The 27,647-nt window shown below is 33.7% G+C and overlaps 1 protein-coding gene across 5 annotated transcripts in view; it reads right to left on the bottom strand.

The window, feature by feature from the left end:
* The window catches only part of LOC129953681 (cytohesin-2), an 80,155-nt gene that overhangs the window by 40,095 nt on the left and 12,413 nt on the right, over positions 1-27,647 (bottom strand). For 2 of the 5 annotated variants that reach the window (XM_056067023.1, XM_056067014.1), the window contains exon 1: positions 25,680-27,258. The exons of 1 other annotated variant lie outside the window; for it this stretch is intronic. The gene's annotated coding sequence lies outside the window, so the exon portion shown is untranslated. Of the gene's footprint in view, positions 1-25,655; positions 27,259-27,647 lie in introns of those variants that run through there. 2 more of the 5 variants (XM_056067031.1, XM_056067039.1) reach the window with 2 other exon arrangements.

Genomic DNA, 27,647 nt, shown 5'->3' with positions numbered 1-27,647 from the left:
GTCTGTTATGCGCGGACTAATTAGGCAATACCGATCCAAACTATAAAATTGAGTATACGCACCCGATATCTTATCAGAAAAAAAGCACAGCAATGATAGTTGTGAAACTTAATTCGCGTAATGCTGCATGTGGAGTGCTACGTAGTACGAAACATGTTAAATTGGATCCTTGGGAGAATAACCTACACTTATTATGAAAAATTTAAAACGGAAGCACAATATTCACAATACAGAATGATTTACAGCAAACTGAACTTAAACCTTAAAGAACTGACGTACTTTCAAAACAGCTTTTCACTCAACATTAAGAGCGTTATATTTAAAGCAAGAGGCGAAATAATCAATTTAGACTTTATGCCACATAGACCGGACCTTCCCATTTTGTGTGATCTTTGCAACCTTAAGGAGATAAAGGATATATATCATTTCATTGCCAGATGTCCCATCCTAAAAGAATTCCGGGTTTGTCATTTTGGTGTTACTTTGATGGATTTGGCTGGAAAATTTGGTTGTGAAATATTGTATTAATATATAACAACGGCGCTAAGATACAGAAAATGTAAAATAGAAGGAGACTTTTAATCAAACAAATATGTATTCAAATCAAATGGGGTGGCGCAACAGTCCGTTGTGAACCAGGGCCTAGTGACTTACAACTCTCAACCATTCCTGTGTGCGAGTACTGCTGTCAGGAATGGAAGGGACCTACAATTTTAGGCCGAATCCGAACGGCTAGTTTTGAGAAAGCACTTTTTCATGACAAGAATTACTCTTGAAGGATTTGTCAATTCCACGCAAGAGGCAGTACCCGCGAAAATTAATTTGGTGGCACAGGCAGGGACCCAAGACCCCTTGCATGACAGTCCAACGCACTAACCATCATGCCACGGGTACTACACCAATACAAATATGTATTATGTATATTAAAATATTAAATAATTGATCTTAAAACTGTCTATTTGGTAGACGGCATTTGGCCAAACCATATTAAAATTAAGATGAAATTGTTAATTCAATATTTTGTGTTAAATAAAGTTTTCAATAACTAACATCTCTAAAAAAAAAACACCCTTTATAAAAACAGATTTATAAGAATTTAACCAACCCATATTACTTTCATTGCCGTATTAATTCTATTTCTGTTCTTTAATTCTCATTCAGCTATCAGCTTCAAATTCATCAAGACATACAATATCATCTCTTGAATTCACCCCTATTGCTTGTTTAACGAAGTCACACAATAACATAATACAAAATGTTTTGTGGTTCCTTATGTCCCTAAGGGTGTTTTATGTCTTTACATACATAGATATAGAATTACAACAATAGTAGACATTGTCCAAAGTATTTTTGTAGTATTGTTTGGTTGGTGTCATTAATTTAGATTTTCTCCAACAGTGCTTAAGATCTATATGATTATTTGTAAACATTTTTACGAGTTGTACAAAATTTATTAGCTAGGTATATGTCTGCAGTCTAAGCTATGCCTAATTCTGACCCTCTTGGAAACATGTGTGTCGAAGTTGGTAGACATCAGTTGTTGCCAATTTTGATAATTGTAAAATGTGCGTGGCCACATTTTTGTAGAGAAAGGCAAATGTTTGATTGTTGCACGACGTTTTAGTACAGGACCTTGGTTATATGCTTTACAAGAACGAAATTCGTTCCTAATATAATAGGTTTGAATTATCTTTGGTTATGGTTAGAATGTCCTGTGATTCACACTTAACAATATAACACATTTATAGTAGACGACGGACGTCGTCGTCATAGTCGTGTCGTTTATAATTTATGAGGAAATCGTTGTGTTTCTTTTAAGGATTGTGTGCATTAGTTATTACGCTCTGCATGCGGTGACCATTATAAAGGGCTTGTGATCTTGCAGGGCGTTAACATTTTGGTATTTTAATAAAGTTTAATGGATATGTGTGCTTTTCCTTTTAAAGCAGGAAATACGAAACACGAAACACGCCCTCCCTCAATTCATAACTTAAGGGCTGAAAATATAAAATAAATACACAAAAGTGTCCTTTATGTAGAATGCACTTTAATAATTATAATTGCAATTGCAATTTTCTATATAAGAGGGCTTGTTTCGGCTTAAATTATAACTTAGAGTCAAAAGGAGGTGTATAACAAAAGTGATGCCATTATGTGTTATTGAAATAAAAAAACAGAAAGTTGCAGGATAACGAATACTAACTTCTTGGGAAAATTGTTTAATGTTGTTATTTTTGTTTCTATTTCTATTTCCATTATTCTTATTATTATTTTGTAATGTATGTTTATTGTTTTGTTTTTTACTATTTTTAAGTTTTGTATCATTTATTATGAGGCTACTGATTCATTTATTAAATATGTAACATAAAACGTGATCAAAATTTTAACAAGAAATCTGTTAATTTTTTTAGCAATTATTCATCGATTGAAAATAATATCCACTTCCAATGTAAAGACACGTGGCAGCAATTATTTATTTTCAGCATTTGTAAATGTAATTCGATGTCAATATTGTCATAAATGACGCAATGGCGATCATATTAATTATTTAAAAATTCTATTAATTTATAATTATAGTATCTGAATGTGAAATACACACTACACAGAAGCAAAAGTCAATTATATTGGCATGTAAACAATTTAAACAAATGAGTGATGATAACTGCTTTAAACAAACCATCATCGTTTTGTAAATTCTATATTTTTAGAAATAAACATTTGTCTATTTTTCCTATTCTAAGCATTCCATGTATGTTTACTTTAGCTAAAAGAATTTCTTAGAAAAATATGAAAAAAGAAATGTTTATATATTTGAATGTTATTATTTTCATCCAAAAGATATTAAGGGTGACATTTTCTTGACATATGGACTTTGACTTTACTAAAAAAACCCTCTTTCGAAAAGTTGATAATTGATTTATTATACATACTTGAAAGTAAAAAACATTCCAATGTAAGCGCAATTACTTTTTTTTTTAATTAAATATTAAAAATTCAGGACTGGAGTATTATTTTGGTGTATCTCAATGCAAACTGTGTAAATGAAAAAACAAATATACAGTGGCATCAAAATAAATAGCACCGTTTAGTTTAAAATTTTCTTTAGGGCTCTAACAGAAAGAGCAGTTAACAATGCCAATATCGTAAGAGATTTTTTGCTATGTACTTTCAATGTAAAGTAACGGTAAATCAATTATGTAAAAATAATTTTATATACATACCTAGTCTAGCCATAAGTTCTGTTACACGATTTTAAGAGCGCATTGCTTATAACTTCCACTAGGAATAATACTATATTAACTATTTTTTCGAAACACGTAATCTTATGAGTAAAGAATGGAAGCTTGTTTGGTTTCAGCTTTTGATCGGAAGTCATGGAGTGGGGCATTAAAGAAAATCGAGTCGCGATAATCGCATTACATAAATGTGGAAAAAATTCAAATCAAATTTTCGAACTTTTAAAACCACTTGGTTTATCGCGAATGTTTGTGTATCGCACTATAAAACGTTTTGATGAACTGTCAAGAGTAGAGGACAGACCAAGAAGTGGTCGTCCACGCGTCGCTCGAACGAGCGCAAAAGTAAAAGCTGTGCGTGAACGAAGCAGAACGGAAGCAGAAGATCATGTCCAGAGAATTGGATATATCCGCCAGATCCATGTCAAGACTGATCCGAGATGATCTTCACATGAAAGCCTATCGTCGAGCAACAGGACATATTTTAACTCCAAGTCTTAAAAAAAATAGACTTGAAAGAAGCAAAAAGCTTTTGAAGTGGCACGCGGTGAATGGCCATACAAATATCTTGTTTACGGATGAAAAAATCTTCACAATAGAAGAAGTTTATAATAAACAAAATGATAAGATTTATGCGACGTCATCCAAAGAAGCCAAAAAAGTTGTTCCAAAGGTTCAGCGGCGACACCACCCCGCTTCAGTAATAGTTTGGTGGGGGGTTTCCCATAAAGGTGTCACATCACTGCACTTTTGTGAAAAGGCGTGAAAACCGGTGCAAAAGTGTATCAGGAGAGTGTTCTCGAGGGTGTTGTTAAGAGATTAACAAATACTCACTTCAAAGAGGAAAGATGGGTCTTCCAACAAGACTCTGCTCCAGCACACAAGGCAAAAACGACACAAGAGTGGCTTAGAACAAATATCCCGGATTTTATTGCAGCTGCTGATTGGCCGTCGGGGAGTCCAGATTTGAATCCATTGGATTACAGTTTGTGGTCCGAACTGGAGAACATGGCCTGTAAGACTCCCCATCGAAATTTGGATAGCCTTAAAGCTGCTTTGTTAACAGCAGCGTCATCGATACCCATCGCCACAGTGCGTGCCGCTATAGACCAATGGCCACAACGTTTGAAAGCCTGCATTAATGCTAAAGGCGGCCATTTTGAGTAAAACTTTTTTTTCTTAAAACTAATATTGTGAACTAATTAAAAAAATAAATTTAATGATATAAAATGTACTAGATTTTTTGTATTGCGCTCTTAAAATGTAACAGAACTTATGGCTAGACTAGGTACAAAGCCAAATGGAAGTCAAATGGTACAAAGGTGCAATCAAGCTTAGTCAATTTAAATAGCACACATTTTTTTCGTTGAAAATTAAGTAAAAATTTCATACATATTCTTACTTTTTAAAAAGTAAGTAATAAAGTTCAGAATTTTTGTATAAATTTTTTGGAAAATTCTTTAAAATTAATTAATAAGTTATAGTATGGGACGTGGAAAACACTCAACAGAGGCCTTCAGGCTACGAGTTCTTGATTTTAAGAAAGAAGGAAACACAAACTCGGAGGTAGCGCGGAAATAAGAATGTTCAAGGAAGAAGGTAATGAATGCTCTTCACCATTGCCGAGAAGAACGGAGTGTTCAAAATAAAATTCAAAGAATCGGACAAAAAAAACCAAACCTCGAACTGATATTGCCATCGCCGCCTGAGCAAAGCTGATCCATTCATGACTGCTCCAAAAATAAAAAATGCTAGTGAACAAGATCTTCGTATTAAAGTGTCTGTAAGTACAGTTGATCGTTTTCGTGAAAAAAAAATTGTTTGGACGAATTGCGTAAAAAAACAAAATGTCTCTAAGCGCAATTTCTCTCGTCGACTGCTGTTTGCAAAGGAGCATATTTCAAAATATCCAAATTGGTGCAGAAATATCTTATGGAGCGATAAGCCCAAATTTAATCGCTTCGGGTCAGATGGTACAAAATATATGCGACGCGGAATCAACCAGGAATGAGTCCCTAAATATACCATAAAATGTGTTAAGCACGGCGTATTTTGTTTGGGGATGTTTTTCTTGGCATGGTGTGGGCCCACTTCATCGTAAAGAGGGTATAATGGAGCAGATTAAATGCAAGGAAATCCTAAGGGATACAATGCTACCGTATGCTGAGCAGGAAATGACCTTGAAGTGGACATTTCAACAGGATAACGAACCTAAACATACGGCTAAGTCTGTTAAGCAATGGCTATCCACCCAAAAAATCAGTCCATAAATCTCAATCCTATTGAGAACTTATTGAGTGACGTGGAAAAAGCGAGAAATAGATCTGATATTTCAAATTTGGACAAACTTTGGCTAGAAGTTCAACGAGCTTGGTACTCAGTACCTGTTGAACGATGCCGGAGTCTTGTTTTATCTATTAACCGAGCGCCGGTGTGCTGCTGTGATAAAAATAAGGGTTACCCAACCAAATACTAGCTATTTTCATTTAATTGTGTGGAAATTTTTATTTTGTTTCGTTATTTATGAAATGTGCTATTTATTTTGTCCTAGAAAATAATAAACTGTATTAATGATTTTGTTGTTAATTTGTATGTATGATTTTTTTTAGTAAATCAAATATATCTTTGTTCTTACTTCCACATTAATAAACAGTTGTTTAAAGTTAAGAAAGTGCGAAACACTTTCATTAAACAGATCTTAGTGTATATGTGCTTTTTATTTTGCCTCCACTGTATTTAACTATTAAGTTTTATAGTGTAGATCGGCCGAAAAAAATAAATAAAATAAAAAAATTTAAAAAGCACTGAACTTAATACTGTTTTTGAAGCTGGCCTTTTTGAAAGCTGTCACTGGATTTATGCAACGAAATAATCAATTTTTTGGAAGAAATGTTTAGTGAGCACCTTATCGCGCGTCATGAGGCTGTGACGTGGCCTCCAAGATAGCGAGTTTGCCATTTTTAATTATTGCTTTCGCTTTCGCCTTCTTCCTTTTAAATTCGACCAATTAACGAATTCGAAGGCGAATTTTAAACGTCATAATTTTTTGACGGATTCACAGGCGAAAGAGTGTTTATTATTAATCCGTTTCATTCCGTAGATTTTTTCTTAATTGTAATTATATAAAAATGTGAGTTAGCTTTATTTTAATTTTCTTATAATTTATCCACAATCCACAACAAAATATAAAATTTTAAAATTCATTCAAGGAACTACAAAAACAAGCAAACAAATCGACATCAATTTTTATATTGAATAAATAACCTCAAATTTTAGAAATTTGTATAAACCTGTCAAACCAAAAGTGTCAAAACACTGGAATATAGCAAGAAAAGTCAAACCAAAAATTGTCAAATCACTGAAATATAGGAAGAACTATTATCGCTTCGCCGCGAATTCGGTAATAAGGAAATACGACGCGAGTAGAATTCAAAAGGTCGAATTGAAAACGATCCGCCGTAAACCTCATAATCAGGCCCCTAGACATTTTTTGTGTGGTTATGTGTAGTCACTTGTCTATGCAGATAACCCCTGACTTCCAATCACTGCAATAAGTTTTTTACGAAAATTGGAACTCTTGGCTGGAATTTATTCGAGCCTGCTGCGGCCATTTGCCCGAAATCTTTTTTTCAACCATAATGTCAAACTCTTATCTTTATAATAAAGTCACATTTTATTCATTCTTGAAAACCACACGTTTGAAAATAAAAAAAATGAAAATCATACTTTTAACTGATTGCTTAAGGGCCCATAAATAACTCGATCCGTCTCTGATCATACACACAGTATCCATTTAAATAGCCTGATGGTATTTCAAGAGGTTTGAGCCAAAACTCATTATGAGTGTGAAACATGTGTGCGGTACGCGCCACAGCAGTTGCAAACAAATGACCTGCCAACAATTTGTTTTGCCTGTGCGCCAACTATTTAATTTGTTTTTACAATATTTTCTATATCTTTTTGGTTGTTGTATTTTGTATTGATGGTTCTTTTATTTGTATATTGATAGTAGGTAGGTACACTTACACTTACATATACCTAAGAAAACATTCCAAAAATTGTTGCTTGGCGGAATTGTAAAATGAAATATTATAATTCCAATCGTATGGAACGTATATGAGTCATCATATGGCTCTCATATGGAAAATGCTTTGAACAATGAAGTTAATTTTGAATTTAAATGTGTTTCAATAAATTCATCAATAGAGTTCAAATGAATACAATGAGATCTACTTGCATAATGTTTGTTGGCATGGTTGCCAATATATTTTTGTTTGTGTGTCTTGTTTTAAAGATACACCCTTAGCTATTTTTTGTCACACTTATGTTTGACTATCAGATTGTAGGTGTATTCTGCCAGAAACAAATAAGTTCATGGGAATCAGGTAAGTTCGACAAATTGAAGGTGTGATTTGTAGGTAAAAAAAAACCGGAACATGCAAATTTAAATTCGATCGTATTTCCGAATAGAATTGTTTGTTTTGTTTCCTTTTCTTTAGTTATTTGTTAGTGTGCAGAAACTCAGTGTCACTTAAGTAACAACAATTCCAACAAACTTTATTTTTTACGAAAGATAATTTCAAAAATATCTTCTGATTCTAATGAGTAACTTTTTGACTTGACAAAGACTAATCTTTCAAGTATTCTTCTCAATTTGATAAATATGTGTATAACCTTTTTGAGATTTAGCAGACTCTATGCCATCTGTCACATGTTGAAGTTTTATATTTTAAATTCTGTGTTTTTCGCGTAACCAGTTATACAATTACTCGGATACGCAGATGATATTGAAATAATTGGAAGATCAAAGCGTGATGTCAATGGAGCGTTTTTGAGCCAATAAGGATAAGACATTAAACAACGACGTCTTGGACAAAACGTAACCATGGACAGCTATAACTTGAGGTAGTTGAGGACTTTGTCTACCTAGACACCACTATAAACACAGACAATGACACCAGCGCTGAAATCAAACGAAGAATAACTCTTGCAAATCGCTGTTTCTTTGGACTTAGAAGGCATCATCATCCCGGTTCTCATTTATGGCGTTTAGGCCTGGACCCTGTCAAAGAAAGATGAGAGCGTCTTAGGATGCTTCGAGAGAAAAAATCTTCAAGTGATTTTTGGTTCCGTCTGCATAGATGCAGAATGGAGAAGAAGATATAACGATGAACTGTACGGGCTGTACAGCAACACTGACCTAGTTAGCAGAATTAAAGTCCAACGGTTTGGATGGCTAGGTCATGTAGAGCGAATGAATATCAACGCTCCAGCCCGGAAGGTCTTCGAATCCAATCCCGAACGGCCTAGGTGGCGCACGTGGGTGAGTGAAGCCTTCAACCAACTTGGTGTGCGAAACTGGAGACTGATAGCTAGAGACCTGGCTAGAGGCACATGTTGGTTAAGGCCCAGGTCCGCCCCGGACTGTAGCTTAAGTAATTTACTTACAAATAATATTTTGTAATATTAAAAGAATCTCTATCATATACAAATTTCAGTTTCAATAGTGTCCAAAGCCTTTACAGAATTTTTTCGAAATCTTAAAGAGATTTTTGAGTTTTTGATTTATACCATACGTTCCAAGGATCTACCGGGGTTTCACAATCCTTAGTCAACAATTCGTTCTACAGCAGCAACGTTTTCAGATGCTCCTAAGTGCAGTACACGATTTTGATGCTCAACATTATTTAATTGTCCTAAAACTTAAAATTTTGTCAGTAGTTTTACCTTTGCGCGTGGGATAAATTCCTTTAGTACGGAACCAAACTTTAATTCGGTGATTGATTTCAATTTGAGTAATGCAGTGGGTTTCACTTGTCAAATGTGAAATGATGACAGCATCAAAAGTAACAAGCGACCAAAAGCAGCAAAGTGATACATCTCGTTGGGAAACCCTTTAGTTAAAATGTCGCATCTGTCACGAAACTTCATACTTTTAAGGAATTTTAATATTGAAAGCACAAAGCAAGTGACATATTTTGAAGTTTAAAAAAACACAAATAATTCAAAAAATGATCGATTACTAAAAGAATATATTAAAAAGAATTTAATTATCACATAAAAAGTTCATTCAATTTACAAAATATGACTAATTTTCGAATCAAATTTATATTTAGCCATCTTGTTATCAATTTTAGTTGTCATCGAAATTGAATAAAAAAAAAAGAAAAAAGGAACTTATAATAAACAAATTATTCAGTTCAAAGATCACAAGAAAGAAATCACCCCAACCATTCTCATCAATTCCCTTTTTTACTTTGTTTTCTTTTTTTTTGACATCCAATTAAGAATCTCAAAAGATTTGTCATCTTTTTTGCCAACATCATAGTTGACAGCATTCGAACGACCACGTTTTGTGAAGCGACAAAACGAAGAAGCTTGGTGCCCGGCTCGTTCAACATGATCTCTCATAAATTTCAGGCATAACGCTTGTGCAAGTGTTACAAATTTTATCCGACAAGAGTATCTTTCTTGCTTTCTATCTATCTATAGAAGGGAGCACGCCGGCCGCCGCGCTGCGCCGCGCCGGTAGCTGTTTTTTCTTCCCTTTTCATTTTCTATTTAAACATGTGTCATCAATGAAATATCTTTTATATTCCATACATAAATGGGATATGGAGAGGGGGGTTAACAGTAATGGAGAAATTACATTAAAACCTCTATAAGTCAAGGGCTTAGTTTGTCTTCAGAACTAAAAAATTCGAACTTCCGAGGTATTGGCGGTTAACAAAGTAATTTAAAATCAGCTTCAAATGCTCTGAAATTCGAACTTCATCAAAATTTTGCACTGTTCAATTTTTAATTTTACATTTTAAGGCGCGCAGAATATTTCATCTTTACTGAATGGGATGCATAGGTTAAAGAACGGAGGTGGAAGAGCCAATTTGATTGATCTCCATAAAATTTTAACTCTTACCAATTTTGTTTATTTCCGAAAAAATCGACTAAGAGAGTTTCTACTGTTATAACTTGCAGTCATTCTGGATTGAAATGTTTATGGGAAAAAAGGGGAGGGAATTTATATATTTTAAACTGTTGTAATTTACTGCATCAATTTATAAAGTAGTCTCGTTGTGCCTACATTGGACTTTATCTTACTTTATCGGATGATATGCCCCTTTATGCAGACCTCTCCCCACAGCCCTTTCCCAAATCTGACGATTTTTGGTTTTGGGACGTAAGTGGTCGGTTAGCTGACGAGATTTGAATAGATATTCGAAAAAGTGTACTTCAAAGAATTTACAACTTCATTGACCTCACAAATTTACACATTCTATATTTATAGTAACCAATTTTGGATTTGTTTTTATAGATACAAAAAAGATCGGTGTGTGATGTTTGTTGTCTACTTTTATATCTTCTAACTAATCTATTCTATAAGAGCAAGATAGTGAGCTGAATAAATAAAATAACTCAAGGCAAGAGCTAACACATTTCTATTCAACCTACATATAAATGCTCCTCCTGATGCTCGGGGATATATTCTCTTTAATATCTTCTATGCCTATAAAAACACCGAGTACCAGGAATGTCGAGTTTTTTTTTTAAGTGTGATTCTAATACTTAACGCATAGAAGAAAACAAAAAGTTCAATAAACGTACTATTTTCTAGCCCTGGGAATTATATAGATACATAATTTAACTAAGGGGTGTCTAGGAAAGCACATATTAAGGTAGAGTTAATGTACAGTCAGTATAATGTGTATTTGTGTATATGGTATAATTTGCTATAAATATTTGTTCCGCGTCTCGCGTCGCGATGAGCGAAATGTATAAATAGATTTCTGTTTCATATTTCTTTCGCACTAAAGGCATGCAAATATATACCTGATGATGATAAAAATGTGCTTTAGGGCATTAAATTAACAGCAAAGAATTTCACAGGAAGAATTTATTTAAAATAAACAATTTTCGGGTGCTCTTGTACACACGTAGGTATTTCTAATTGAGTTTTTTTTTGTATAGGATTAGAATAAGAACTGGGGCATCACTAAAGTATATATTTACTTAAGCAAACAAAGTAACTTTAAATTGTTTGAATTGGGAAAAAAGGTACCAGTGACGATTTCCCCGAGAGAAATATCCAATCTAAAATCTTTAAACCACGTCAAAAATCACGCAATGTTTTTTGATGTAGTTAAGTTCCACGAAAAGTTATTTGAAAGGTAAATGTGGATTTGAAAAAGGCTAAATCATAAAGTTGAAAACATTTTAACTGAATATAGGGTGATTTGGAATTGCTGCTGAATTATTCAAAGGAGCAAGCGATGACTTAATAAGGAGTATGCACCAACTCATCTGCAATGAATGCAAGTATCCAAAAACATCGTTTATAAAAGGCCTTGTTCATGAGAAACAACGAATAGACGAATAAACTTGATTTTACACATTTCAAAAAGTCAATTTCAAACAAAAACACATTAAAATTATAAGAAACCAATTGACACTATTGTTAGGCTAATAAAATTGTATTTTGTTCTTTAAAACAGGAAAATTTTATTTGGTTGTAACAAATTGCAGTGTGGTTGCTACGAACTGTCAAACCCTATTCGCGTTCCACTCTATTCGCGTTCCGCACTACAACGAATAAATTGTTCGCCCGCAAAAAATTAACTCAAAATTGTCCCACTCCTGTTTTGTTTTTGTGTGAAAGATAATGGTTGAGGAAAATATGGAGAAAAGGGTAATTCAATTCGATTTGAACGTCTGAAGCCGTTCGTCAACAACCTAATATGTTAAAGTGTGGCTTCAGACCAGCAAAGTTCACCAATGATAAAATATTCACATTAAAGCAGCTCTTTGAAAAACCCAGGAACTTCAAAACGATGTCCATTATATATTTATCGTTTTTAAAGCCGTATATGGCAGTATCTAAAAAGAAGAACTTTACAGAGAAAAGTCTAGTTTTGACATCCTTGTCAAACTTGTCTTTTTGTGCAGACGATGACGATGCAAAATGCATGTACGGTCGAAAAAGATCTTAAGATGTTTTTGATGTCACAAAAGGTTTAAGACAAGGCGATTTAATGTCAAAACGGCGACGACGGACCGAATTCCGCTGCCAGGCAGGATGATCCATTTCAGACGACGAAAGCCAACAATCCCGTCTCTCCTACGAAGACGAAGTAAAGATTGCCATATCTAAGCTGAAGTTTAATAAAGCCGCTGGAGCAGATGGCTTGAATGCCGAGCACTTCCAGCTGGAGATAATTTGGTTAGGAGCATTCACCAACCCTCTAAACTGCACCAGCCATAGAGAAAACAGTCTACTTAACTTACAAAATCTTCTCTGCCGTAATATGTGAACGCCCATTCAACAACCTGATAGGTCCTTAACAGTGTGGTTTTAGACCAGGAAAGTCCACAGTGGATCAAATATTCACATTACGGAAGATCCGGGAAAAAAAAAACAAGAAAATCAAATCGACACCCATCATTTTTTCATCGATTGCAAGTCCGCATATGACAGTATTCACAGCGTAGACCTGTATAGAGCCATGTCTAGTTTTGGCATCCCTGCCAAACTCGTCCGCGTGTGCAGGATGACAATAGAGAATGACAAATCTCACCAATGCATTTGATGTCAAAAAAGGTTTTAGACAAAGCGAGGCACTGTCATGCGACTTCTTCAACATCGTCAACACTAGGGGCACACTCTTCCAAAGGCCCATCAAATAACTTGGATACCCCGATAATATTGATATGATTGAAGATCTAAGCGAGGTGTTAGTAGAGCGTTTTTGAGCATTGCGACGGAAGTTTAGAAGATGGCTTAGTAGCCAATTAAAGCAAGACCTAGAATATGCTATCATCAAGAAAGAACATTGAACGACGCTACGTTTTTGACAAAACGTCACCATTGACAGCTAGGACTTTGGAGTAGTTGAGGACTTTGTAAACCTAAGCACCTCTATAAATTCAAACAACGACACCATCGTTAAAATCAGACGGAGAACAACCCTTGCATGCCGTGAGTTCTTTAGTTTTAGAAGGCAATTGAGTAGAAAAGTCCTCTTTTGAGCAACTAAAGTCGCCCTCTATCAGACACTCATCATGCCGGTCCTCAATTATGGCGCTGAAACTTGGCCCTTGTCAATACAAGATGAGAATGTCTTGGGATGCTTTGGGAGAAAAATGTGTCGGGTATTTTATGGACTCGTCTGCATATATGCACGTGCGTTATAGCGGCACTAATTTAGTCGAAAGAATAAAAGTTCAACAACTTAGATGGCTGGGCTATGTAGAGCGAACGGGTATTAACTCTCCAGTGCAGAATCGAATTTCGATGGAAGACGCAGTAAAAGAAGACTGCCACTCATGACCAAAAAGCCGTATATAATGCTTTGCTTGAATCTTTAAAGGGTGTTTTCTCAAAAACCTTACGTAAGAAAGTTATTTTAAGGTAAGATTTGAACTGAGGCTATAATTAACGTTCTTTATCGTTATGACGTCAAATAATGAATAGCGATATTCTCTTCGAAGAAATTGCAAGTCGGGTTATTTCTTGGAGATTTTGTCAAATGGTGATTATTTTTTATGTTTACAACACAGTGCGAGCATTAGCAAAATAGGGAAAGATTTAGGAGGAGCTACCCTTGCACATTGGTCTTAAAGTTCCGAACATCAAAATGAGAGGGAAAAACAGAGTTAGCCAAAGCGTCCCACATTCTCGATGTGTGATTTAAGAAAGAATCTCTATACTTGACAGTACGGCCGAAATTGAGCCAAGGGTACACTGATGAGCATCCCTGGAAGTGCGAGTATTACGGCTGAATCGTTCAAGGGGTGGAATGCTACTGGCTAATTCGACACAACATTGTTTGTAAAAATATCGATAAAACGTCATGAAACATTGCGGCGTGTTCTAGCGATGTAAATATTTCGATTATACTTCTATCGCCTATCATTTTTAAAGGCCTTTTTTGTATTCTATCTAAAATATTTAAACTTGTTTTAGGGGAGCCTGTCCAGATATTCGAATTATATTCAAGCTTTGGACGGATGAAAGCTTTGTAAATTTCTTGCACCGTTGGAGAAATCCTAAGCACCTGACCGCATTTTTGGCAATATTAAATATATGATCATTCCATAAAAGGTGATCTGACAGTTTATTAGTTTCCTGGATGCAAGTGCCACTGATAGATAGTGGCATCGGGGGTGTCTTACGCTTTAACGACAGAACACAGCATTGAGTTTTCGAAGCATAACTAAAATTAAATTTTAAAATTGGGCCTAAAAATATAATTCTTTGTTTACTTTCTCCTGCTCTTGTCTTTATACCAACTTGGAAATGTTTTTAAAATCTTCAGTTCTTTTCAAAAAACAAAAAATAAAGTTTTTTGCATTGTGGAGTCTTTTGACAGATCTAGGTCATTTCTCCTGCTATGGCTAAACAATAACTTCTTTACCCTTAAGGCTTGTAACCCAATAAGCCATCAATATCCCCCTCCCCGCGATTGAAAATACACCTGAAAACAATAAATTTTCTTTTCTAATAATGTTCTCTTTACGTACATATTTATAGCTCCGTATAGCATAAATACTTGTAGGTATCCCCATGAAATTTAACACTTCACTATTTTTACTTAGTTTTGCTTCGCTGAACACACGCATTCACCTTTCAATTTATACTCATTATTATGACCCCCTATTTCGATGTTGTTGTTGTTCTTATTGTGTTTTGTTTTACAAAGTATGACACATTGCAAATATGTATAGGTATACTTATTCTGCAAATACATATACATATTCAAACATATGCATTTAAAGTTCACCGCACTTTAAAGGTAATATAGAAGTAGTATAGGTACCTACAAGTAGGATTGCATTTATGAACATACCTACGTATATAGGTGTTTTTATTTTTGTCGAAATGCCAACGCTTTCCCTTTTTTGTTTTTGTTGTTGTAGTTGATGATTGCACTTAACTTAAAGCCCCTAGCACACTCCAGCTGTTCATGTTGCCACTCTCATGATTGTATATATAGAATTGCAACAATCGCTGTTTTTTTTTTGTGGCGACGCGTCCTACTTTTTAAGGAAGAAAATACCATCATGTGACACGAAAAAAATTAGTCTTTTACACAAATTCTTATTGTGAATTCCAGGTTAAGCCTGCGTGGTTTTGTAAACACGGAATGGAGCTATTAAACACATTTTGAACAGGGTATTATCACTCTTGATAGGAGAACCAGGGACGGATTTGTTGCCGTAACTCCATCTGAACTTTAAATGGTGAAAGGAATTAGTATTCACTCGTGAAAAGGTATCTACCAAAGAAATTATTTAAAATGTCTTTATTTTTTGTATTGCGCATCAAGGGAAAATTTAACGTAAGAAACAAAACTGATTGAATTCCACAACCTTCAAATGCAGAATTTTGAGTGATTTCAACAAAGAAGCATCACACAGAGGAATTTTAAAGTAATATTCAATTTACAAATCAACTATTTGTAGAATCTTCAAAAGTGGAAAGGTGCCATTAAAGAAGCGGAAACAAACATTGAACTTAGGTTACCCATTGACCCATCAACTATAATACCTCACGCACTCCAGGCCAAATGTGAAAGCTCGTTTGGGTTTAGTAAAAACTCATCCCAGTCCCAAAAAATGGGAAACGGTCTTCTTTTCTGACAAATCAAAGTTCAATATTCACGGATCGAGTGGAAAACAACATGTCAGGAGGCCAAAAGTTGAGAGGCTAAATCCCAAGTACACTAAACGGACGGTCAAACATGGAGATTGCTCAAGTTTGGTCTTAGGCTGCTTTTATGGCCAAGGAATCGAGCCAATTCGACAAGTGAGGGGCATAATGAAATGTGAAAACTATGTAGCCATCCTTTGTAACACCAAGCTGCCTTATGCCCATTGGGAAATGGACGTTCCAACAGGACAATAATCCCAAACATAAGTTCAAGTTGCTACAAAGTGGATTACAGAAAAGTTTTACCATGGCCAGCCCAATCCCCTGACCAAAGCCCTATAGAGAACCTGTCGCTAATTGTCAAGAGAGGAATTGGAAATAACGTTTTTAAGCACAAAAGTGAAATGACATTCCAAAAACGGTTATTAACAACCTTAAAGCTTCGATACCCAGAAGACATACAGCTGTTTTAAAAAATAAAGGTTACGCATTTCAATATTATCATTTCCTTGCCTTGAAGTATGAAAATAGTTTGAAATTTAGTTGTGAGATCTAAGTTGCAAATGTTTTGCTCAGCAATTTTCCCAACTGTTAAAGTATTTAATTATTTTTTGTTTGAGTTAAGAGTGTTAATTTTTTTTCCAACAATTATAACGTTTAGAAAACTAAAGAAAGAATTTTTCTGTTTGATTTTCTAAACGATTTGTTTTCAATGAAAAATGTTTCGCATAGTACTGTAAGTACAATTAGTAGATTGCATTTCGCATCGTATAAATTATCTGCGCAGAAATTTCTGAAAATATTGGAATTTATCAATCGAAAATAAACAATTGCTAAATTAGAAATTTGGTAAACAAATGCTTCGAATTTTGTATTTAAGTTAATTACAATTTTATTAAAGTGAATTGACATTGAATTTATTATACAAAGATGACGATCTTTATTTTATTAATATTTGGCGCCCCTTAGAAGCTTTGTAGTTCTTAAATTTTATACCTGCATACAGACTCCAGCACTTACAAAAAAACAAATACAATCTTTAAAAAGTAACTAGCAAACATTCCCCCCATAGACAAGCGAGCGACGGCTGGCTAATGGGGCAGATTAAAATGTAACCTCTTTATCGTGCTCCAAGTGTTATCTCTGAGGAATTAAGTTCCAGTCATCAAATAAAATAAAAGTACAATGTCTACGAATTATAATTGTATAAGCGAAGTCATCATCATCAACAACAGCAACCCTATACGGCTATACCCCACCATCATGATGTCTAGTTCCCTGATCGCATGCTTCTCTTACAACACAAAACTTCAAGTTGTCATAATTATTATTCATACAAGTTTTTGCGAAAGTTAATTGCGTTTTGGAATTTTGTACTTTGTTTGTTGTGTTGTTTGTTTCTATTTTTTTTTTGTTTTCTAAATTCACGCTTTGAAGCGGAGAACGTTTCGAAAGCTGATGCGTCGAAGAGCTCTTGACCCTTTTTATAACTAATTGCAATTGTAGGGGTTGGTTGCATGCAAGCGGCACTGTTGTTGGTGCGACGGCGACGTCGATTAATTAATCTTTTTTTGTTTTTCGTTAAGTATATTGTCTGGAATGCTTTTAAAATGTCAAGGGACAAAATAAAGGGTGGCGGAAGAGTAGCCATAATTATAATGCACATACATATTCTCCAAAGCAATATTTTTAATCCTCTTTAAAAAGAAGTTCTTTTTGGTGTTTTCATGTTCTGAGGGAGTTTAAAAGTTTCTATTTGAAATTCATAAAACAAAAGGCATTTCAAGAGGATGATAAAAGCTTAAAACATTTTCGAAAAGGGAATGCCTTTAATGGTTTAAGATATAGAAATGTTTCAGAATTTAATATTTTGAAATTTACAATAGATGAGTAGGGGGATTATTGAAGCTTAATTCCTGTCTGAATTTTGCAAAGTTTTTAACAAAGCTGGGCTATTGCTTTCGATAGTTTTTCTAACGAAACAAATGCTTTATATTCCATGAAATTTCTTTACTTTATAAATATTTTCAAGAAAAATTGAAATAGATATAATTTTCAAAAAAAAAGTTAAAAAAAATTAAAAGTGGGGAAAACTTTAAAAATGCCAAAGATTGAAGCGAATCTAAAGGTTTCTTTTTTAATATTCTTGGCATAACTTCCGATTGCAAACCGAAGAAGTCTGTTTTTGAAGCAATGTTTGTTTCACTAATTATCAACTATAACTTTGTATGAGTTAACATAATTTCTCTAACATAGTTCTTCATTTATTGACTAAAAATATTTCTCTTTTTTCTTACCGCCACCTCCGACAAGCAACAAAAGGTGACATAAACCTCCCAATTAGAAAAAAAAGCCTAGTCAGCTGTGTCAGCAATCAACACAGAAATAGGTCATATAATTATGAATGGTATTATGGTGGGGCTTATCATTGACCTGTAGCAGCTTTTGATTATTGAGGTTACAAATACAGAGTGTTTCAGTGAATGTGAGAAATTATGCATAAATATATGTATATTCGATTTATGTCTCTTTAAAACTTATTTGGGTTCCATGAATGGACTTTAGAAATTTTTAATTTTTTTAGTGTGTAAAAAAGAGCACTCATTCGCCATGTTAACAACTTGTATTTTACGAATAAGATTTGCATATACAAACACAGACTTGCATACAAAAATGTTTTGGTGGATATAAACTAACATAATTTCCAATAACTTCGGCTCAAAGTTAAAACTCGAAGCTCAAAATTAAAAAACAAATACATCCCATATAGAAAATAGAGTAAATTCATAAATGTTCACAAACGCAAATTTTGGCATCACTTTTCACGTCAACTATTGTTTTGTGTTTTTAAGGAGTATTTTAAAAAATCTGAAATAAAATTGATACTAATTTTAATATTAACCGATTTTTGTTAAACCGCCTACTAATTGCTTCACGCATATACTACACGAAATTATATTTTGTACCATAATAATTGTCAGTTATTTTGTTCATTAAAAGAACGTCTATTCATTATATTATTTATTTATTACATATTACTTAGTTTTGCAGGTATACAAAAGTTAAAATCATCGCAATGCCTCAAAATACTGTCTTAGTCTTATTCTAAACCGAGTAGTGCAGCCTATCATCCTTATAATTTATGGTAGAGAATTCCAGAACACGAAAAATTGACGGCTCGAAACAAGATAGGAGTATCGTATTGGTATCAAATCGCTGCCTCGATTAGAGCGTGGAAAAAGGATTCTGTTGAAAAGTTACGTCGCGTCGGTTGTCGTGTTTGCATGACATTGCGGATCATTATTAGGTTCCTAAACGAGAAAAGGTTATCAAGAGAAAAACCATATATTAATCTTCCAATTGACGAAATGTGAACATAAATATTTCCGTAGTCCAAAAACATATCTTACCACACTATTATAGACAATATTAAGTTTCCTTTTGTGCTTGGAATCGCAATTACTAAATATTTCATACCCAAATAGTAAAAGCGGAATAAGCAGCGACTTAGCGAGAATCATTCTTGTTTTTATTGGAGTTATTCTTCGGGTGGTCCATAACATACGTAAGCCTCCGTACACTCTATCTATGATAAGTTGTATATGATTTGTCCAAGTGAGTGTCTTATTAAATACTACTCCAAGATTCTTGGAGTAATATTGGAGAAAAGCAAGATGTGTCTATAGGGTCTTTTGAAATGACTAAGCATTTTGACTTAGTAGGATTTAAACAAAGTATGTTTGATCGAGACCAGAGCAATATCTCATTAAGATCTTCGTTTATCTCGCAAATACCATTTTTAAACAACCCCAGTGGACCACTGTACCTAAGCTGTACATCATCGGCATGTGTATACATATGTATGGATGAGTTAAAGCTTAGAGACGGGAGCTCATTAACATACATAGTTAAAAGTAATAAGAGAAAAAAGTAAATGTAGAAAAGATGCCCGTTATCATCGCGCTATCATTGAACTCCAATGATGATAGGGATGTGATATTGGTAATAAGCTCACCACAATCAATTATAGTAGAAACACTGTTGAAGTGCTTACCAACACAAATTTGTTTCAAATTTTTCCAAGGTCTATGAAGGGTTAAGTCAAGGACCAAGAACCGTCTCTTAGCTTCCCTAATCTCAAGTACAACTTTATTTCTTAAGTCAGTATAGACCTTATGAAGTTCGTCTAGTCTAAAACGTTTCCAAACTTTGTAAGCTTGATTGTGCTTATTTATTAAAACTTTAATTTTGTTGTTGATCCTAGAATGGTCATTGCATTTAAAAGTGTTTGTTTTGTAGGGACCGTGAATATTGAAAAGGGAGCTGATGTTTCTTTCAATAAAAGAAACTTGGTCTTCAACAGACTCAATAAAGAAAACTCGAGACCATTCAACCAATCTTAAGTCTAGAAGGTTATAATTAATGCTTTTAAATTCTCTATAGTAATAACTGCTGCTTAAAACAAGAGGTTTGCACTGGTAAGTAAAGTGCAGTAGGTCAAGGTGTGAAAAACATTAATTAAACAAATAAGATATCTGTATCGCAAAATAACAAAAATTTGAAGTTTGTAAATTAACTCATACTTTTAAATTGAAAATTTGAATTCGGAGACTTATTTTTATAAAATGCAATTTTTTGAATTTAAAACGTGCTTTTATTTAAATTTACCTCCGAACCGATTCTATGATTTAAAACACCCTGTAGGCTATGTTTGACTACATTCAATAACTCCCTTATTATGACGTATAAACGTTAAATACATGACAACTTTTTTTTTGAATGTTTCTTATAGCTTAACTCGAATAACACGAAATATCATTTTCAATGGATTCTAACTACCTACCTACTTCTTTTCCATTGAGATTCCTTAAGTTTGTCAATTTAAGATAATAAGATAACAACAAATGCCATGTAATCCTCCTCTATCAAAATGTACATATATTTTGTATATGTGTATTTATAACAAAAGGAAGCAAGGAATTACAGCAGTACCAACAAGAACGACTCCAACAAGAAAAGAAAAATAATATGCAAACCGTCGTCGTCGTCGTTGTCGCGCATTAAAATTACGTATGCCTATCACGAAAAAATAGAATGGTACCTTACTTGACTTTGTAATGAGATAGAATAGAATTGTCCACATAGGGTTCTATATATCTACCTTCCTACATTTGTGCATACATATGTACATATATCTAAGCATCATTATTTCAATAAGTACATATGTATATATTAAAGCAACATACCTTAATGTACATATGTAGCATGTATTTCTACTACAAAAATCTACAACAACAAAACGCATAAAAAAGATATGAGACACACCTACAAAAAGAGTATCGACAATATTCTATAGGTAACATTTTTTAGAACTTGTAATTCCATTGAACTTCTTTAATGCACTTTGAAACCGAGGTAAGAAACAAATAAACGAACTCCGATTGGCATTTTTACTACAGTCAGTCAATATCGTTTTTCTTTTGTGTTTTTTACAGTCACTGAAAAGTACATATGTACGATATATGTAAATATATTTTGTTCATTTAAAATCAATGTTTTGTTTTAATATAGGAACAGGGTAGGCTATTAAGTGCTTTCTTTTTAAATTCAAATGTCATTTTGACACTGACAGCTGTTTCCCGCTCGAAATCTTGACAGAAAGTCAGTATCATTCGTTGGGTTGTATTGGCTGCGTTCAATCTCGTGTTGAACGAGTTGGATAGCTGTCAAAAAATAAAAACAACTTTCAGCTGTTCACAAAAAGTAGAGAAACATTTAAGCTTCGAAGTCAAAATTGTTGTTAGATAAAACATTTAATGGATAATTCAACTACTGGACACTAGACTGGAGTTAAGACCTATGTAGCAAAACGAGAACAAAATAAGTCAATTTTGAAGTTTGAAAAAAATAGCACATAATTACCTTCTAAAACACGGAGGCAAATAGCTTCTTCATCTACTATTATGCACAAAACATCCTCAAATACAACTTCAACTAACATTTTGTATCTTTGTGTTTAACAATAAATACATAAAGCTGAAATCAATTTTCAAGTTTTTTGAAATGCAGCCATGTGTTGAATCAGATGTTCTATTTGATGGATTCCTTTTTTGACATCTCAGCTGTTATTTTACACGTAAAACATAAAGGTATCCGGATTCACTATCTGTCTGAGATTAAACGCAGCCATTTACTGAATTAATTTTCATTCGTTAAATCCCAATATAAACAATGCTTATGAATAAATGTTTAAAAACTACTGAACAACTTATTTCAATACAATCTGTTATACAACATTGTTTTGAATTTGAAGTTCTTAAAATTTACATTTGGTGAATTTATAAGAAAATACATTTTATTGAATATTTCAATTAATTGATAAAGAGGATTATTTTCACACCAAAGTTCAATCTGCCAAAATATATATATAGTTGCCTTTGGAGTCGTGTTCTCGTTTGACAAAAACCTAAGTTGAAACGAATAAGAACCGATTGTGATGTGATGATATTGTTCCACTTATTATTGCTACAGCTAAACAAAATTGTAAATATTTTTTTTACGGAGACAAAAACATAATTCATTTGAAAAATTTAATGTAGCCCAAATAATTCACTCTTCGACTTTACGGTGGAATGGAGTTTGTGAAAAAAGATCATGACACTGAATCTACATACAGTGAGAGTCATTAATATTCAGTTTTTATTTTTAAACATGCTTTTGGTGTTTTTCTCGTAGTAAAAGTTTAATTTAGGTTTATTATTTTGGTTATTTTATAAATTAGTATATTATTCCTTAAATATTTCATTAAAGAAAAGTGGTTCAATCAATAAACAACGCAAAAATGACGCATGTAAGCGCTTCATTAATATTCGTTTTTTTGTTTTCTTTGCTGAGTTTGACATTTGCCCCGATTAGCAGTTTGTCTTTTCAAGAGTACCGGTAAAATAAAGTGTTCAATAGACGTTTGCAAGGGGTCTAGGGTTCAATCCCTGCCTGTGACACCTTAATTAAAAAAAAAAAATAATTTTCGCGGGTACTGCCTCTTGCGAGGAATTGACAAACCTTCAAGAGTAATTCTTGTCATGAAAAAGTGCTTTCTCAAACTAGCCGTTGGGATTCGGCCTTAAATTGTAGGTCCCTTCCATTCCTGACAACAGTACACGCACACAGGAATGGTTGAGATTTGCAAGTCACTAGGCCCTGGTTCACAACGGACTGTTGCGCCACCCCATTTGAATAGACGTTTGCATACATTTTAAAAACAATTTACTGTAAGATCGTTTGGTTTTATTTAAAAAGTTAATCATGGGGCGCAAAGGAAAAAATGTAAGCCTTGAAAAAGAAACCTTGTTATTTTTTACCATAATAAAGATGAAACATACAAAAAATTGCTGATATTTTAGACATGAAGCCAAACACTGTCGGTGATATTGTTTGGAGGTATAAAAGAGAAGGAAGGATCGAACCAAAGAAGCAGATGGGTCAACCAAAAAAGTTAACAACGAAAGAAGAACGGCTTATAGTAAGAAAAATTCAAGCAAATCCTCGTTTAAGTGCACCAAGAATTGTGCAAGAAGTGTCAATGGAATGTAAAAAGAAAATATCTGCATCGACAGTACGCCGAACTATAAAGACAAATGGCTACAATGGTCGTGTTGCCCAAAAAGCCATTTATCAATATGCGCAACAGGCAAATTCGGATCAAATTCCGGAGGAAACACAAAAATAAGGACGCAACTTGTTGGAATGATGTAATATTTGCTGACGAGAGTAAGTGCAACCCCTTTAAATCGGATTGAAGAGTTATGGTGTGGCGCAAGCCAAATTTAAGGCAAAGTGCTGAAAAAATGGGCATTTTAACGGATTTCAAATTTTACCAGGACAACGACCCGAAGCACAAAACGTATGTTGTAAGGGGAATGGCTTCTGTATAACTGTCCAAAAGTTATCCAAACACCTCCATAATCTCCAGACCTTAACCCAATAGAGAATTTATGGGATGAATTGGACCGCTGAGTTCACGAAAACCCTGTCTAGTCAATAAGAGCACTAAAGGAACGGCTTCAAGAAGAATGGAGAAAAGAAGGCATTGAATACTTTCAACAAATTAAAAAAAAAGCGACTGGACGGTGTTTTATCCAATCAAGGGTATCCAACAAAATATTAAAATTAATGGTAAGAAAGATTAATTAAAAAGTATGTAAAAAAAACCGAATATTAATGAAGTGTTATTTTTTGAGTTGTCGTATTCTTTATTTATTTTATTTTGTTTATTTGCTATTTTCATTGAAAAATTTATATATAAAAATATTACATATAAAATATTTTAAAGAAACACTGTTTAACTTTTTTTTAAGTTTAAAGTGAAAAGTAAAGTGTTTTATGGAACGAAACATCAAAAACCGAATATTAATGGCACTCACTGTACATACATCAACTCAAAAGCGATCTCATTAGCTTAAAATTTCGCGCCCTAACTTAAGGTTAATTTTGTACAATAATCTCAGATTATTTGCAAACACGGCCAAATTAACTCAATCATTGAAGGCATGATTTGACCAACCGCTTTCTCATGGCTTCTCATTTTGGGCCTTAGAGCAGCTTAAACGGACAACGATTTTAAGCAAAAGATTATCTTTTCTGACGAGGCTTAGTAAACAAATATAATTTTTTTTGTGATCAACTGTCAAAAACCCATGAATGCCGACGATCTGGAAACAATTCAAGCAAAAAAAAATATTTTTTTTTAATTTGATTGCATTTTTAAAACTCTTATATAAGAAAAATAAATAACAGACAGTAACATTAATTACGTCGCTTACTATAATAACCCTTATAATTGAAGAAAAATACTAAAATAATGACTGTTTTAATCTTAATGGCATTTCCGCCCTTTTGACACCGGAATTATTAATTAATGACAATTAAGAGAATCAACTTACAAAAAAGGCCATGCTAACAATTGAAAACGATACAAAGAAGAAAAGATACAAAATGTAAAAGCATTCATCAACAACAACACTCTCCAATAACAAAATGTTGTTTAATTATGCACAACAATCTAAGCATTACTTAAAAGACAACTTCTTCAAATCAATATAAAATATTTACAAATAAACAGAAAATATCAAAATCCTTAGCTCCCATCTAGACAAATGTACGTACATACAATTCGTTATAAGAAAAACATTTTTGTAATTAAACATTAACTCAACAGGTAGAATTGTAATTGCATTTTTGTTTTCTTTTTTCATTAAATTTTTGCACATTGAAGTATTTCTGGTATTTATTGTTGTCGTTGTTCGTTGAGTCATTCATATTTTATTTTTTATTTTCGTGTACAGAGAAGATCGACAGACGCCGAGAGTTTAATTATATTTTAACTATCGAGTTCTGAGAATTTTAAAAATAATTATTTCTGTTGCTAAGCATTGAATCCGTCATAAAAATGTTAAAAGTCGTTCCACAATTGAATTCAACAGAAATTATCAATACAAATTATTTGCGTGATTTTCACATAAAAATAAAAGTAATTTTTATTTAATACTTGGATTGTTGAAACTCTTCAATGAAAACAAATTACAGGCGCCAATTTCGCCGTCGTCGTAGAATGTCTACCGCATCCGTTTAGAAGGTGAACACAAATAAAAACAGTTCATCACCTGAATGTGTAATTTTTAAAAGATTTTCTATTTTTTTTTTATTAATTTTTTAACATTCATCCGGTCTTCACTGTACATCAAAAACAGAATACACAAAATAAATATATAACGTACGAAAAAGAAACACGTTAAACCAACCTGCTTACACTTTAATTAAGAATTCCAATACGTCATTTAAAAAACAAAATCCAAAATGACATTTAAATGCTATTGTTGGAGAAAAAACACCACAACAATAATAACATGACAGAAAATATCAAGAATTGAACAAATCACCAACCGAACCGACCCAACATCAGCACATATTTAGGAATCGATGCCGAAGCCGATGGATGTTGTGAGATGTGATTTGAATTGCGATGGGATGCGATATCACTTGGTAAAGCTTGGAGTCACTTTTTGCATTTTAAAATCTTCTTTTTCGAAATTCTTTCAAGTCTGACAGTTGTAGTTGTTTTCTCTATCAATCGGATTTGTGAGTTGTTTGTTGTTTAAATACAAAATTCTATACACAGATGATAAATTTATGGCGAAACGGCGAAACGTCGCTCGGTGAGGATGACCGACCGAATACGAATTTTATATTATTTTGATTTTAAGGAAAGGTAATTTTTAAACAAAATACAACTCAACTTGTCAGTAGACACTTTTAACAAAAACAAAAAAGAGACCAAGAGAAATGTCGAGAGAGAGAGAAACAAACATAAAGGCAGGTAAGGTAAATGACGATTAACTATTTTGCATTTGTTATTTTAGTTGTTGGTATTTTTTTTATTTTTGTTGTTTTATTCAAATTGACACTCTCTTCCCGTCTCCACTTCACTTCTGTATTTTATTATTCTATAATGTATCGTGTTATCCGCGATTTATTTACCAAATGGGACCACGAACCGGGTTATATGGGATTCTACAGTTGCGATGTGGTTTTTATTAGCCTCAATGCAATTTTAATGAGGTGAATATAAATTCTTATTCATGTTTGGCACATTGGAGAGCAATGCTACACCCCAAAAATAACACTCGAGACAACAACAGAACACCAACAAAAAAATGAAACAAAGGTTTCAAACACTCTCCAAGAATAGGGAGGATGTTGTGAAGTCAAAGTTCAAACTGAATTTTCTTTACTTTTTTAAAGCACACATTTAAATTACGTAAATATTAATTTAATAATAATTGTTATATCGTAATCAACGACCACAACAGCAAAGAAGAAAAAAAGAAAACTGATTATAAGAACCAGACCAGCTGGTTCTGGCGTTTAGATTGTTGGTGGTGGCCTTGCTAAATCACAGAGTCACAAATCAAATAAACGTTGCGCGATTAGATCCTATTTAACTGTGCCTGATATTTCGCGACGAAATACTACTGCGGCAAAATAACACCACTAAATTATACACAAATGGACAACAAACAAAACGAAAACGAAAATGAAAAACACTAAAAGTTGCGCAAAGTATATAGCAAAAGCATTAAAAAAATATATTTTGTTTGCGTTTTCTTTTTCTGGTTTTGTTATCACTACGAGCAGAAGTACCGCATTCGATAAGCGAAGATTTATATTTTTTAATATTTTTATGGAAAAATTCCTCTATCAATGAGCCAATGCGAAACACCGACACCGTCCGTTACGACACATTGACGATATGAAGTCAGGAGACTCGAACTCGACTTAGTTCTCTGCTGACTTTACACACTAAACTGAGAAGAAGTGTGATGATTGTTTTTGGCCAGAGCCCCACAACCAGAGACAGAGCCAGAGCCAGAGCAGCCAGACAACCAAGGAACGAAAACGAACTCACAGCACATGTACACACACATATAAGAAAGAAAAATTGGTGGAGTGGATATATTTCGTCGATAGATATTAGTTCCGTTCCGTCTCTGTGTGCCTGTGCCTTTGCCAGTGTACTCAGTACTCAACTCATAGTTAGTATCACAACTGTGTGCCTCTGTCTCATTATCCACTGCTGCATACTCTACACTTTGCTCTCATAGTCATAGTGTTTACGTTCCTACTACTTGTGGCTATGAATTGGTTTGGTTTCTCTATTGTTTGTTTCGGATTCGGGGTGTCTGATACTGCAGTGCTCGAATGGATGGGAC

This window comes from Eupeodes corollae, chromosome 1 (assembly GCF_945859685.1).
Source record: "Eupeodes corollae chromosome 1, idEupCoro1.1, whole genome shotgun sequence".
Lineage (NCBI taxonomy): Eukaryota > Metazoa > Arthropoda > Insecta > Diptera > Syrphidae > Eupeodes > Eupeodes corollae.
Note: the sequence above shows the minus strand (reverse complement) of the source record. Positions and strands in the feature narration are given on the sequence as shown.